The 16627-nt window shown below is 47.9% G+C and overlaps 1 pseudogene; it reads left to right on the plus strand.

The window, feature by feature from the left end:
- Window positions 1–651: 651 nt before the first annotated feature.
- On the plus strand, window positions 652–7969 carry LOC123158243 (immune-associated nucleotide-binding protein 9-like; annotated as a pseudogene).
- The last annotated feature ends 8658 nt before the right edge of the window (window positions 7970–16627 follow it).

Genomic DNA, 16627 nt, shown 5'->3' on the forward strand with positions numbered 1-16627 from the left:
TATATAGAAAAAATTTCTCTGGAATCCTTGTTCCTATGCTTTTCCTACGAAAATCGTCCAAACTGAATGAGGCCTTAGTTTTCGGAAATGCGAGGAAAATCCATCCAAAACTCATTGCGTAGTAGAAAAAACCTACTATGGCTAGAAAAAGGTGGCGATGACCAGCATAAGAAAAATTTGAAAACACAACTCTAGTTTGGTATACTTTCACTAATTATTCCCATATCACTGATTCATTTTCCCAAAATCATTCAAATAACAGAGGATCAATTTTGTGTATGTGTAAATTTGTCTTCTCGTCATTCACGCCGTGCAGAGCGGGGATACGAAGCGGCCGTCTAGGGAGTTATTACGAACTCATCGGGAACGCGATCGAGGCACGCCACGTTCACCTCCTCTTTTTTTCTTCTTCTTCTTCATTAAAAAACAGGAGAATTAAATCTGAACGATAAGTACTGGGCGACACTACTGCTGCTTGGCTCCTACTAGGATTCACTCTCAGCCGGCCGCTCAGCTTCACAACTCTTGCTTGTGCCACCATGTACTGGTAAAACGACGAGATATTTCCTTTCTTGATCCGTCTCTTACGTCCTGCTTTGATCACTGACTGAGTAATCACGCAGTTTCCCAGCGGAAAGGAGTTCCTCCGTGATGGCTGGGGAAGGAGGCGACGACAACGCCGAGGCGCCCCTTCGTCCCACCGGCGTCACGCTCCTCCTCGTCGGGAAGATCGGCAACGGCAAGAGCGCCACCGGCAACAGCTTCCTTGGGCAGGAGGCGTTCGCTTCCAAGCGCTAAGCGTCACGCTCTCTTGCCAAATGGAAAGCACCACGCTCAACGATGGCCGCATCGTCAAAGTAATAGACACACCAGGTAATCGACTAAGCATGCTCGTGACATGTACAGAGAATCAGAGATTGTAAGACAATAGGCTTTGGGGGGAACCGGCACAACCCTTTAGAGATGGCCTATCATATATATATATATATATATAATGAGGTGGCATACAACGTTACAATATACACATGTAAATACAGTCTAACACCCTCCCTCAATCTTAACCACTTTCTAATGAATCTAGAAGGGTAAGATTGCGTCTGCAAGTCTCAAACTGTGGCAAAGGCAATGGCTTGGTGAAGATGTCAGCAAGTTGATCCTTGGAAGAAATAAACTTGATCTGTAGTTGCTTCTGAGAGACACGTTCACGCACAAAGTGATAGTCAACTTCAATGTGTTTCGTTCGGGCATGGAATACCGGATTTGCAGAAAGGTATGTAGCACCGATGTTATCACACCAAAGAACAGGAGGCTGTGATTGGGGTATACTTAACTCCTGAAGCAAGGACTGTACCCAGATGATCTCTGATGTGGCATTGGCCACAGCCTTATACTCAGCCTCAGTACTGCTACGCGAGACAGTAGCCTGTTTTCAAGCACTCCAGGCAATCAGGTTAGAGCCAAAGAAGACAGCATAACCCCCCGTGGATCGCCTGTCATCCGGATTGCCAGCCCAGTCTGCATCAGAATATGCTGAAAGACAACCAGAGTCAGACGGCCGAATATGCAAACCATGAGCCACCGTGAAACGAATATAGCGCAAAATCCGCTTAACAGCAGGCCAATGAGTGTCACGGGGTGACTGCAGATACTGGCAGACTCGGTTAACAGCATAGGAAATGTCTGGTCGCGTGATCGTCAAGTACTGGAGCCCACCAACAATACTCCTATACTCTGTCGCATCAGAAGAAGAAAGAAGCACACCATCAACAGCATTGAGCTTATCAGTGGTAGACATGGGTGTAGTCGTCGATTTGCACTTAAGCATCCCAGCTCGCTGCAACAAATCCAGAGAGTACTTCTTCTGCGTCATAACAAGGCCAGCAGCACGAGAAGTAACCTCCACACCAAGAAAGTAATGAAGCTTCCCAAGGTCCTTGACCGCAAAATCAGCACCAAGTGAGCGAACAAGCGCAGTAGCAGCCGACTGAGAGGAGCTGACCAAAATGATATCATCTACATAGACCAACAAGTACATAGTAACCTCAGGCCTTTGAAGAAGAAACAATGAGGAGTCAGCAGTTGATGATGCAAAACCATGAGCACGAAGAGCCATTGCAAGACGAGCATGCCAAGCACGAGGAGCCTGCTTCAGACCATAAATTGCCTTGGACAGACGACAGAGATGATCAGGGCGATCCGGATCAGAGAAACCCGGAGGCTGGCGCATGTAAACCTCCTCCACCAAGACACCATGAAGAAAAGCATTTTGAACATCAAGCTGACGAAGAAACCAACCTCGAGTAACAACCAAAGAGAGAAGAAGTCTGATGGTAGTAGGCTTGACCACTGGACTGAAGGTGTCTTCATAGTCAAGTCCAAAACGCTGTCGAAAACCACGAGTAACCAGACGAGCCTTATAGCGCTCAATGGACCCATCAGAATGCCTCTTCACTTTGAAAACCCATTTGGAATCAATGACATTTACCCGTGATTGTGGAGGAACAAGAGTCCATGTCTGATTGCGAAGAAGCGTTTGATACTCCTGCTCCATGGCCTCTCTCGAATGAGGAATGCGCATAGCAGCTTGATACGTGCGTGGCTCAGAGGATGGATCTGCGAGAGCAGCAGACATGCACGCCGCTAACCAAGCAACTGTGCCATCGTGACGTTGCTTAGGCTGAAAAATGCCACTCCGACTGCGCGTATGTGGACGTAGAGCAGCAGCAGGAGCCGGCGGAGGCGAAGGTGACGGAGACGTGACGGTCGCCGGAGATGCAGGAATCACCTCAGGCGAGCTCGGGACAGACGACTTCGGGCTGCATGGCGAAGACTGGCCCGACGACAGGGGCTCAGAGGCCATGGGCGAACCGAGAGTGGGCGAGGCCAGCTCCGGTGACACCGGCCCAGACGGCCTTGGCGAGGCGAGAGCAGGCGAGGCCGGCCCTGGTGAGAAGGGCCCAGACACCCTGGGCGAGGCAGGGGCGGGCGAGGCCAGGCCTGGTGATGACTGCCCCGACGCCCTGGGCGAGACGGGGACCGAGGAGGCCGGCCCAGTCGGCGGGGTTGCAGGGCGCGACGATGGCGAAGGCAGCCCAGAAGCCAGAGGCGACCGGGCCAGGACGTCGATCGGCCATGCATGAGCACGGAAACCGAGGCCATGCAGGGGCGCCATGTGCTCCTCATGCACAACAGAAGGTGCCGAGGATGAAGGCGATAGCGACGAAGAGGAAGATGGCACTTCCAGAATCTCCAAACGAGCCCCACGACCAGTGCCTGCACCATGGTTAGGCAACAATAGAGGAGAATATGCAACATCATCAAATTGGTCAGAAGCAACAGAGGATGAATGCATGATAGGTGGCTCGATAGTGGACACAGGGAGTTTGGCAAAGGGAAAAACATGCTCATCAAACACAACATCCCGAGAGATGTAGACACGATTAGTGGGCAAATGAAGACATTTGTATCCTTTATGAAGAGAGCTATAACCAAAAAAAACACACTTCTTGAAACGAAACTCGAGCTTACGCTTGTTATATGGACGGAGATGGGGCCAGCAAGCACACCCAAACACCTTGAGAAAGGTGTAGTCCGGTTGTTCATTAAGGAGAACTTCAATGGGAGTCTTCATATTCAAAACACGAGTGGGAGTACGATTGATGAGAAAACATGCAGTGGTGAAAGCATCACTCCAAAAACGAAACGGAACAGATGCATGGGCCAAAAGAGTCAGACCAGCTTCAACAATGTGACGATGCTTACGTTCTACTGAACCATTCTGCTGATGTGTATGTAGACATGCTAAACGGTGAGTGATCCCAAGCGACTGAAAGAAGGAGTTGAGGTTGCGATACTCGCCACCCCAGTCCGACTGAACATGAACAATTTTGTGCTTGAGAAGGCGTTCAACATGTTTTTGGAACTGAACAAAAATGTCAAACACATCAGATTTACGTTTGATAAGATAAAGCCAGGTAAAGCGGCTGTAAGCATCAACAAAACTGATATAGTAATTATGACCACTAACAGAAGTCTGAGCAGGACCCCATACATCTGAAAACACAAGTTCTAAAGGATGTTTCACCTCACGACTGGACTCCGAAAAAGGAAGTTGATGACTCTTCCCCTGCTGACAAGCATCACACACTGCTACATCTTTATTACTAGACACACTAGGAAGCTCATGACGACGCAAAACATGCCGGACAATAGGTGTGGCCGGGTGACCAAGACGAGCATGCCACTGTGATGGAGATACCCGAACTCCACTAAAGACGCGAGCGACGCCAGGATGCTCCAGACGATAGAGACCTTGGCAGAGCCGCCCACTAAGAAGAATGTCCCTCGTGCCCCGATCCTTAATAAAAAGATCAAAAGGATGAAATTCACAAAGCACATTATTATCACGAGTGAGTTTAGGAACTGAAAGAAGATTACGTGTCACAGATGGAACTCGAAGAACATTGCGAAGTTGAAGACTCCTATTGGCATGTCTAGTGAGAAGTGATGCTTGACCAATATGAGAGATGTGCATACCTGCTCCATTGGCGGTGTGGATCTTGTCGGAGCCATGGTAGGGTTCACGAGTGTGAAGCTTCCCCATCTCACTGGTCAGGTGCTCTGTCGCCCCAGAGTCCATGTACCAGTGGGGATCAATGGAGTAGGACTGAGTGTGTCCCTGTGGCTTCTGCGGCAGCGGACGATCAGCCATGGCGACCTGACGAGCAAAGTTGCGTGTATCCTTCCCGTCATTGCCGAGACCAAGAAAACCCCGCTGAAAGCGCTTGTGACACTTCGAGGCCCAGTGCCCATCGCGACCACAAAGCTGGCACACACGTGGACCGCCAGCCCCTGGTAGCGTCTCAGTAGGAGGAGGGGCCGAGGCGGGTGGTGGTGACTGCCCCCAAGGAGCCCTGGATGAAGCAGAGGAGCGACCACCCTTGGTGGCGGCGTTTGCCGAGAGGGCGCCGTTGCCCCTGGATCGGCGCGTCTCGACTCGTTGCTCAGTAAGCAGGAGGCGTAAAAAGACCTCGTGTGCTGGCATGGGCGTGGAGTTGCCCCTCTCATTGATGATCTCGACTAGGGCGTCATACTCCTCATCAAGACCATTGACAATAAACGAGTTGAACTCGGAGTCGGTGAGGGGATGTCCAATGGAGGCCAGCGTGTCGGCGAGACTCTTGACTTTGTTGTAGAACTCAGTGGCGGTGGAGTCAAGCTTCTGACACTCCCCAAGTTGGCGACGGAGCCCAGATACACGAGCCTGCGACTGTGCCGCAAACGAGCGCTCAAGAATAGTCCACGCCTCGTGGGACGTCTTGGCGAAGACAACAAGCCCAGCAACGGCCGGAGAGAGCGACCCCTGGATGGAGGAGAGGTTCGCCTGATCCTGCCCTGTCCAGACACGGTGAGCCGGATTATAGACCGGACCGTGCACGCTGTCAACCAGCGCAGGAGGGCAAGGGAGAGAGTCGTCGACATAACCAAGCAGATAGTGACTCCCAAGAAGCGGAAGAACCTGCGCGCGCCAGAAGATGTAATTGTCCGACGACAACTTGATGGTGATGAGATGGCCGAAGTGAAACGGCGGCGGCGGCTGCGATCCCATCGAGGAGACTGGCTGAGGTGAGACCACCGTGGAGACAGTCAGAGGGGCAGCCGGCGCGGTGACAGAAGGCGCGATGGCCGCGGTTGATGCCGCGAAGCCTGCCAGCGCGACGTCCTCTGCCACCAGCGGCGCAGTGGCCGAGGGCGCGACAGCCGCGGTTGACGGGGCGGCAGTGGTGTGGGCCACAAGCGCCTGCCCGGGCGAAGTAGCAGCCGGCGGGAGCGCGAAGAGGGAGCCGACGCTCCGTGTCCCGATCGGCGCCTGAAGGGAGGCGGCATCCAGCGGCCTCGAGAGAAGTGCCGCGAGGGAGGCCGGCAGAAAACCGGTGGCGGTGGAGCCGGACGCAGCGGCGGGCGTCATAGCAGTCGGGCGACGGCGACGGCGGGCGCGGCGGCGGCGGCGGCGGTTTAGGGTTTTTAGGCGGAAGCGGACGTAACCTAGCGTGATATCATGTAAGACAATAGGCTTTGGGGGGAACCGGCACAACCCTCTAGGGGTGGCCTATCACATATATATATAATGAGGTGGTATACAACGTTACAATATACACATGTAAATACAGTCTAACAGAGATGATGTTTACAATCTACTCCTACTAGCAACAGATCTGATTTCTGATCAAGATTCCGTCTCTCCTGGGTGCAATTAATGTAAATGTACATTTTTTTCGTATTGGTTAATTAGGGCTTCTCAACACCGCCAGCGTCACGGTTGATGTCGGGAAAGTGGCCATGGAGTGCATGAGCATGGCAAGACGGGATACAAGCAGCCCTCGTTGTCTTCTCGGCCACGTCTCGCTTCTCTGAAGAAGATGCGACGGCGGTTGAGTCCATAAAGAGGATGTTTGGTGAGCGCATGGTCTTGGTTTTCACTCACGGAGACGAGGTAGGGCAGAATGAATTCAAGGAGATGATGAGTGATGCTCCGGAGTACATGAAGGTCTGTTTCAGCTTCATATATACCGTCTCGTATTTGCACGATTCTTCGCATCCAAACGCATTTAGTGCACTCTTTGTCAAAAAAAAGTTGGGACAAAGGGTGAATTTTATTGACTCAAAATGAAACGTTGCAAGCCATTTAATCTTCGTAGGAGATGATGAGGTTGTGCCAAGATAGGGTGATCCTCTTTGACAATAGGACCAATCATTCATGGATTCAAGCAGAACAACGCAAGGTATTGCTTGATAAGGTGGACTCTATTATGACTCATCATCAGGAACATCCACTTTCAGAGCAAATTCAGTCTGTCATTAAGGTAGTCTGTTCATAACCTTTTTCTTTCTTACTTTTGAAATGAAATATAAGTTTCTTCCATTTTCATGGTTCGTTGTCGTTGTAGGTAGACCTAGAAGAGATAGAAGAGGGAGCTGGTCATAAGGTGGACTCTGTTATGACTGATCATCAGGGACATCCATTTTCAGAGCAAATGCACCCTGTCATTAAGGTAGTCTGTTTATAACCTTTTACTTCTCATTTTTCTAAATGAAATATAAATTCTTCCATTTGCATGGTTCGTCCTCATTGTAGGAAGAATCAGAAGTGAAAGAAAAGGGTGCTGATCATCAGGTAGACTCTGTTATGACTTTTAGAGGAAATGCACACTTGCATTATGGCAGTCTGTTTATAATGTTTTCCTTCTTATTTTTGAAATGAAATGTAAGTTCTTCCATTCGCATGATTCGTCCTCGTTGTAGGAAGACCCAGAAGTGAAAGAAGGAAAAAGTAACAGTAAGGGGTATTTGAAGATAACAAATCCTGAAGCTAAGCATGAGGTCTTGAAACCTTTGTATGTCCGGACGTGTGAGCACTTGGCTTATGCGGCCAAATTGGTAAGAGATTTCTAATCAAAGAACTCGGTTGTCCGTTATGCTTGTGTTCCATTCTGGGATCTTGACTTATCAGTATGTTAGCTATTTTGTACTTTTATTAACAGAAAATTCTGAATTTTAACTGGAACCATGCCCCAAACCTACAGATAAGAGCGATGCTTTTGTGTTATGCCGATGACTGCATGTTTAAGTCTAGCTAAGAATCCATTTTCTAAAACATCTGGAGGTTGAATCAATTCTAATTTATTTTTTCAAACATTGAATGCACTGGTACAATTAAGAAACAAGATGCATTGAAAACTTGATCATAGTACATTTTGTGTGGAGGTTTTGTGACAGGACTGACTATTTAGTACTGCTGCACGGATAGGTTTGGAATAAAATTCGTCGTCTCTGGCGCAAGGTGGTCGATGCATTTACCGACCAGGTCGACACCACCAAGGAGCAATTCACAGTGAGCATTATTTCATGCTGCGTGGAGGTGCAAAGAGGATGGTGGCAGCAGAAGCCTAAGATGATCAAGCTAGATTGAGAACAGTGAGCAGTAACGTCATGCGTGTTGACGACTTTGTTTTTTGGTTGTAGCCTATGTTATTCTGTTTAAGGTATTGGGTCTCTATCGCTTGTGACAGTCTTGTGGTCGGCGTAATGCTGTTTATTTTGTTTAGGAGAAAAGTATGGTTTGTTCCTGTTGAATACTTGCTGCTTATGTAATACTAGTAAGCATGAGCATGCACATGCAACGCACGTCTATATAAATATTACAACCAGATTTGTGAGGCTATTTGTGGAGGTTCGTGCTCAAAGAAGATAAGGCAGACGTGTCAGTCATGGAAGTTTGTTCTCGAGAAAGAAAAGGCCCCATGTCGCTTGCTCGAGTGACATGAGTGGCGACCCTAGCGCCTCCCTTCCTTCCCTCCTATCTTCCTCGTTGTCATTGGAGGAAACTGTTGGGCAAATTGGTGTATGTGGTGAATTTGATATGTCGTAAAACATAGTAAGGGCCAACATGTAATGTGGATCAACATTGTACAACGTGTGGTACAATCTCTCTGTTTCATATAACAAAACCTGATAAGTCTGTTCGGTTGTAAACATGAAGATGCTTTCAAGACACTCTCCATTGGCACCATTTTCTTCAAATGCTTGGTGATAACCAGCAAGGTTTATCCCTTCCAACCGTAACCCCACACCCCACATCCTGCAAGTGAACAACTACTTTATCAAGACAACAAAGAGTATTTTGAATTATAAGCAGCAATCTAGAGCTTGCACTATTATAGAATAGCTCGTTTGAATAAAAATAGCAGAGCACCATTGTTTTTTTGCAATTCCAAAGTGTTATTTCTTGAAATCTTGAAAATGCTTCTATTGCCCATTAACAACATTGGACAATTCGTCATAAAAATGCATTATTCAAAAGAGAATGATTCAGTTCCATACAATCCTATACTGAAAAAATGCACTCTTTCGACTCATTTCCAAACCATACTGGGTAACATGAACATTTCAGTTAAAGAGTTACCACACCTTTCTCATTTGAAAATGTATCTCTTGATTCAGTATCACCACCGAGGCACCCACCATTTATACCGAATTTTTTTAGTACCTATGAATAATGTAAACATAATATTGCTAGGGAGTTGGAGGGCTTAATGCGATATCTCAGATGCCGCAGTACCTAGCCCTGATCCTAGTAAAGAGGGGGGGGGGGGTCAAATTAGGCATTTCAATTAAAGAGTTACCACACCTTTCTCATTAGAAGCTATATCTCTTGATTCAGTATCACCACCGAGGCATCCATCGTTTATACCAAATTTTTTGTAGTACCTACGAATAATGTAAACATAATTTTGCTAGAGAGTTGGAGGGCTTAATGCGATATATCTCAAATGCCACAATACCTAGCCCTGAACCTAGCAAAGAGGAGACAAAGAAGGCATCACACACTCAGAACCTCCACCATTACACCACGAGTGCATTTTTAAAGAAACTCATGTGTGTGAAATATAGGAGTGTGCAAGTTTTAAGGGGAGTGTGCAAGTTTTAAGGGCAGAACTGGCACCAGCATGTTTGATTCAAACTTGGAAAACAATAAAACTTAGCCTACAATGGACACCATCAAACAATTTCCAGAAAGGACAGTTAGAATTGTTTTTCATCTTCACTATTACAGGAACAATGATTCCGAACTGAGGAGGTGGAGGGAGAGGGATTTGCATTACCATAATCTAAAGCCTAGCGCGATATGGCAGAGGAATGATTGAAAGTCATGGATCGAGGATAATCCTAATCCACTGTCAGTAGAATGTAGTGTACTGTAGAAAGCCCAAACTTACTGAGGCAAATCGCCTAAAGGCAAATGAAACTCACCATGGGATGGAAGTTCCTCATCATCTGCCGACCTACGGCGAGGGAGGAGTGAGCAGATGGTGGCGTGTTCATACTTGTGGTGCATCCGATTCTGTGGTGAGCAGTTCTGTTTGGCACGCTGATGAATGACACAAATTGTGGTGGTGACCATCCAGCTAGGTCCGTGGACATCAGGCCAAGACATTGAAGCCCTCGTCCACCTGACAACATAACAAATAAAGATTTTCAGTTCAGTTGTTGATCTCGATTCTCGACAGGTGAGTATGATACTTGTATTAACACTTGAATGGCACCTATTTGTTTAATGTAAGGATAAACACACTTTACTTCTCCAACCATATCACTCGATACAGTAAGAAAAGAAAAAAAGCAAAAAATACAGTACACTCAGTAGAAAGTAGTGAAAAAAAGCTGGTAGAAAACCTTGTGAATTACAGTAGCTTCACAGTCGTAGCCATAAGAGAACGGAGGGAGTAGATGGCCACACGGACGAAAAAACAACAAACACCAGCAGCACTACAACCCAAATCTGAGCCAAACCGGGCCACCTGAGGGCCATGCGGCAAGAGATCACCTATGAGATAAACACGATGGTTGACAAATATGCATATTGGTAATGAAAATCATGACATGGCATCAGGCAAATCAACGCATATAAATTGGGCAGCTTGCTTTCATAGTGATGTTTGACTCTACTTATAAATGGAGAACTACCATTCATTGAGGTGTACATATCAAGCTATAGCATGATTTTAGTTAAATCGAAGACGACGAATTTTGCCTCACGTGAACAAGCATCCCTTAGTAGCGATACTCATCATAGATGCCGCCACATAGCCCAGCTCACAAAGAGCTGCAAGATGGAAAAAACAATGGATTAGTTATGGTACTCAACAATCCTTGACTCAAATAAAATATATAGTTCACACCTTGTTATCCATTGCTCCATAAATCAGGCTACGCACACAATTTCAGTTTACACAAACCCATATACATCAACGGATTAATCAAATTTCACTGATAGGCAGAATATCTAAATAGCAAGGTATTATGTGTGAACCATAGCACACATCCTGTAATTCAGTCTTTAAAGATGCATCGAATCAGTCTAAACTTTTAAGTACACAGCCTTATAAAATTTCAGTTCTAATATCATTTACATTTGTTCACGAGGAAAACACATCAAAAGCAGTTTATAAGTACCTATCAGATTTACACCAAGTGGTTAAGTGGATATAACAAAATTCCGAACTATATAAGTTGTCACCTGCCACTTGCATTGCAAACTTTTTGCTGACATCCAAAACGTACAGGCATCATCTAGAGCAAGAACTTACAAGAAGCAGGTACAACAAGCAGCGCCAGTAGAAACAGAGCAAGCAGCGCTGCCTAGACACCTCGCCGCCTCCAAGCTAGACTCGAGGCCAGTGCACACACACGCACTGCATCTGCCGACGGGGCAAAGCAAAGCACGGTGCAGAATTGCACTGACCACCGTCACTGAAACGGGAACCTGACGTAGTAGGCAGCCGGACGCCAGGGTAAAGAGCGGATAAGCAGTGTCCGGGATGTCACAGCCGGCGGGGAGAGAGTCACGGGGGAGGGGCGGACGTCGATTTGCAGAGGAACAGCGAGCCCGCGACGATGTCTTGGTAAACAGAGCTTGGGCGGCGGATTCCGCATACTCGTCAACGGCATGTGCGGCTCCGTCGGGTTGTATGCCTAAGGGTTCAGCGACGGGCGGTCACGGCGGGATGACGCGGCGTCCGACAACGGCGGGGAAGATGGGGCGTTTGGGTTGGAGGGTGGGCGCGATCTGGGCGATGACGATGTGCGTGGGGCGAGGGCCAAGAAGAGGAGCGGCGGCGGAGGGTCAGGCGGCAGCGCGGACTGGGATTGGAGTGAGAAATTTCATCCGCTCAGCCTCGTCAATCAGGTCGGCAGCCACGCGCTTGATGGGGGAGGGAGGCGTCGGCGTACCTGCGGTAGCAGAGGAGGAGAGGCAGGCGCGCGACGGGCGGCAGCTCCGCGGCTCCGGCTCTCCCATGGCGAAGGGCGGCGACCTGGGGCGGCTCTTCCCCGGCGTGAGACGGGATGCGACTTGTCGGCGACTCCCGCAGAGAAGGGCGGCGGCTCCGGCTCTCCCGCGGCGAAGGGCGGCGACCTGCGACGGGCTCCCCCGGCGCGCGACAGGCGGCGGCTCCGGCTCTCCCGCGGCGAAGGGCGGCGACCTGCGGCGGGTCTCCCCCGACGGGGCGGCTCCCGGGGCAACGGGCGCGGCGGGGCGGCTCCCGGGGCAACGGGCGCGGCGGGGCGGCTCCTGCGGCTAAGGCGGCGCGAGGCTGCGGGAGTAACGGCGGGGGAGGAAGAGGAGGGGGCGAGAGAGGTCGTGCGGTCGTGTGAGGGCAGCGGTTTTTGTTTAACGATGGGCAGATTAGCGATCGATGGATTATAGTGGCGTAATGCGTGGTTGGTAGCGTTAAACACCGGAGGATTAAGAGCCATTAGATGTTAATGATGGATGGATGTGATTATTTGGATCTGCCTCTCTCTTCTTTTTATAGTGGTAGTAGATAAGGTCTGAAAAAACTTGTTTGGAGGTGCATGCTTGGATTTTTGGCGATAGAAGGAAAGCTCAGGTTCTATCTCAAAATTTGTTGTTCTCTATTGTTGTATGGCTAAGGGATGTGACCGTGTGAACTTAAATCATGTTCTCCTTGTGGCTCGTACTTTTTGATGGGTAAGCAACACCCAAAATCAAAGTTTCAAATAGCAGGCTATGTTGGTGTTAGTTTTTTTTTGAACGGTCGGGGGGGGGGGGTTCCTTCCTAGCTGAATATATTGCTCAAAAAGCTGCCAAAGCTAAGAGTCACCTCTTAAGCTTTGGCTGATCCAGTTTATAAGGAAACAGGATCAAAAACCTATATAACGGTGTTAGTTATAGCGGTATGAACAATGTTCTGCTCAATGACATGTATATACATTTGGGCAATTTGAGAAAATGCCACACCTTTCCTGAGACTTTGATCCTATAATAACACACCTTTCTTTTATTGGATCAAATAGCATGTCTTTGATCGATAGCTGGACAAAATACCATAAACAGATTTTTCCACTCCTTTTTCACGTCCAAGCCCACATCTCATATTTGTTAGTGTTAGAATTAAATCCGAGATGCATAGTTGATCATCCGAGGACCAAACAATCACATGAGCACGGCACCCAGATTTGTTAACGAGGTTCACCAATATGCCTACATCCCCGGGGCCTGACTATGGACGCTCCTCCCATGATACCGTTACAATACCGCACCCGGTCGCCTCTGGACGCCGGCACATGCCGCCGGCGTTCCCTCCGTTCCTATTCTATTATGTTGGCATATGTTACACGTGTGTCTACCCCCACTATATATGAGAGGCCTAGGATACAAGTGTCCTACTTGGACATGACTCCATATCCTATCTAAACACAATACAACTATAAGTCCAACTGTAACCTACCTTATACCCAATACTCGCCACAACTCCAACAAACTCCATATTGGCGAATATTCTCCACCACCTTGAATTCGTTAATGCGTCAAACTTCCATGTACATTGGACTTGAACTTATCCCATGAGTACCGTTGCTACTCCAAAGACTCCATGTGACTCCACCTGCAACTTCTAGCCCCTTCTTTTCTTGAACACATTCAACACTCGAGCAAAATTAAGTTTTCCTTGTTACTCTAGTTTGTGCTCTCAACTTCAAGAGTATCCATCCAACGCCATCACACACTGATCACTAACCTGTGTGAAAGCGAACTACTCACATATTGAGTGTCACACATAAGACTTACCTAAACTCAACATCACCGCTCCTTTCTTGACTGCATGTCTAAAACTTGAAAAAAATTTACCTTTGCTTATAGTCATCCCAAGTCAAATTTGCAGTTGTCTCACCACATGTATGATCACCATAACTCAGGCTCGTCTGCATGCCCCATGCATACTGCACGCCTCGCCGCTATTACTGCGTTGAGCCTCTGTTGTCCCGGTCGAGTCTCAAGGGCCGCGAAGCCACACCACTCAACCCACACCGCAGAGTACCACTGATCATCACCGACCGATGATGAGTTTCACGCTTCCATCAGACCACTCGCCATTACCTAAGGTTTGAAATACCGTTGAACTTCTCCACCTGAAACCTGGTATCCGTTGGCGCCATGGTTCTTCACACGACTGACTCTTTGTGAAAAATTTATCTGAGTTGTCCACGCATGCACAAGTGCAGGAGCAAAACCTGATGCGGTACACCCTGTGTACTAATAGCAAAATCTAATCAAGGACCTCTCTTTGCCTTCACGTGATAGCTCCAAGGCTCAATTTCAATGCTAGCCTTTTACCTTTGCCTTGCCAACGCCTTTCCAATGGATGCACATAATCAGCAATGGATTTTCTCTTCACTAATCTGATCTGATGCCTTGCCAGTTGCCACGTACGGTTACCCAGCCCTTGCTGCTATGTAATAGCGCACCTGCAGGTTGCCGAATCTGAGGACTTCGAGGACTCAGTCTTTTCTTGTTCCCAATTTCGCTTTACCTACCTCAGGGAAACTCCGAATACAGGCCGTCATCCTTAGCACAGACAGACTGATTGGGTGCTAAAATCCAAAGTCGAGAGGGAAACAACCCAGATCGTGAAGGAAATATGCCCTAGAGGCAATAATAAAGTTATTATTTATTTCCTTATATCATGATAAATGTTTATTATTCATGCTAGAATTGTATTAACCGGAAACATAATACATGTGTGAATACATAGACAAACAGAGTGTCACTAATATGCCTCTACTCGACTAGCTTGTTGATCAAAGATGGTTATGTTTCCTAACCATAGACATGTGTTGTCATTTGATTAACGGGATCACATCATTAGAAGAATGATCTGATTGACATGACCCATTCCGTTAGCTTAGCACACGATCGTTTATTATGTTGCTATTGCTTTCTTCATGACTTATACATGTTCCTATGACTATGAGATTATGCAACTCCCGTTTACCGGAGGAACACTTTGTGTGCTACCAAACGTCCCAACGTAACTGGGTGATTATAAAGGTGCTCTACAGGTGTCTCCGAAGGTACTTGTTGGTTTGGCGTATTTCGAGATTAGGATTTGTCACTCCGATTGTCGGAGAGGTATCTCTGGGCCCACTCGGTAATGCACATCACTATAAGCCTTGCAAGCATTGTAACTAATGAGTTAGTTACGAGATGATGTATTACAGAACGAGTAAAGAGACTTGCCGGTAACGAGATTGAACTAGGTATTGGATACCGACGATCGAATCTCGGGCAAGTAACATACCGATGACAAAGGGAACAACGTATGTTGTTATGCGGTTTGACCGATAAAGATCTTCGTAGAATATGTGGGAGCCAATATGGGCATCGAGGTCCCGCTATTGGTTATTGACCGGAAACGTGTCTCGGTCATGTCTACATAGTTCTCGAACCCGTAGGGTCCGCACGCTTAACGTTTCCTTGATGATATAGTATTATATGAGTTATGCATGTTGGTAACCGAATGTTGTTCGGAGTCCCGGATGAGATCATGGACATGACGATGAACTCCGGAATGGTCCGGAGATAAAGTTTGATATATGGGATAATAGTGTTTGATCTCCGGAAGGGTTTCGGAATTCACCGAAAGGGGTTCCGGATGTTTCCCGAAATGTTTGGGTACGAGAACACGTTATTTGGGCCAAAGGGGAAAGCCCACAAGGTTTTTGGAAAGCGCAAAAGGAAGTTTTGCGGAGTCCAGGGGCCAGACGCCAGGGTTCCCAGCGTCTGGACCCAGACTCTGGGAACCCTGGCGTCTGGCCCTGGAGTCCGAGAAGGACTCTTGCCTTTCGGGTGAAACCGACTTTGTAGAGGCTTTTACTCCAAGTTTCGACCCCAAGGCTCAACATATAAATAGAGGGGCAGGGCTAGCACCAAAGACACATCAAGAAACACCAAGCCGTGTGCCGGCAACCCCGTCCCCTCTAGTTTATCCTCCGTCATAGTTTCCGTAGTGCTTAGGCGAAGCCCTGCGGAGATTGTTCTTCACCAACACCGTCACCACGCCGTCGTGCTGCCGGAACTCATCTACTACTTCGCCCATCTTGCTGGATCGAGAAGGCGAGAACGTCATCAAGCTGAACGTGTGCAGAACTCGGAGGTGCCGTGCGTTCGGTACTTGGATCGGTCGGATCGTGAAGACGTATGACTACATCAACCGCGTTGATAAACGCTTCCGCTTAGCGATCTTCAAGGGTATGAAGATACACTTCCCCTCTCGTTGCTATGCATCACCATGATCTTGTGTGTGCATAGGAATTTTTTTGAAATTACTATGTTCCCCAACAGATCGTACGTTAAGGTCCCTAAGCAATCACTTAGTGGAAAAGGAAGTGATCGAGCGATGATAACCAGGAGGTGGGCTTGGAAGCAGCCATCCTTCAAAGAAAGCGTAATATCTCACTGGTCTAGCTCCATGGCACCGAAAATGTCTCAGGGCTCAAGTGATTCACCGAAGTGATGAGACCTTGAAAGCAACTTTTTCAAGTGTCAGTAGCAGGACGTTCTATCAATCGGAGGAGGTTTTTGACGACAAGACCTAGAGATATAAAAAGTGAGAATGCTGACATGAGTAACGAGAAATCCTGTGAAAAACACGATCATCTGCGAGTGGAAGGCTTTCTGCATTCAGTCAATCTACGCATAGTGAATCGGTCCCTAAGGAACCCCCGAAAGGGCTGCCGTCCAATGGGTACACGAAAGTGATGAGGTTGC

The sequence above is a fragment of the Triticum aestivum genome, chromosome 7B (assembly GCF_018294505.1).
Source record: "Triticum aestivum cultivar Chinese Spring chromosome 7B, IWGSC CS RefSeq v2.1, whole genome shotgun sequence".
NCBI lineage: Eukaryota > Viridiplantae > Streptophyta > Magnoliopsida > Poales > Poaceae > Triticum > Triticum aestivum.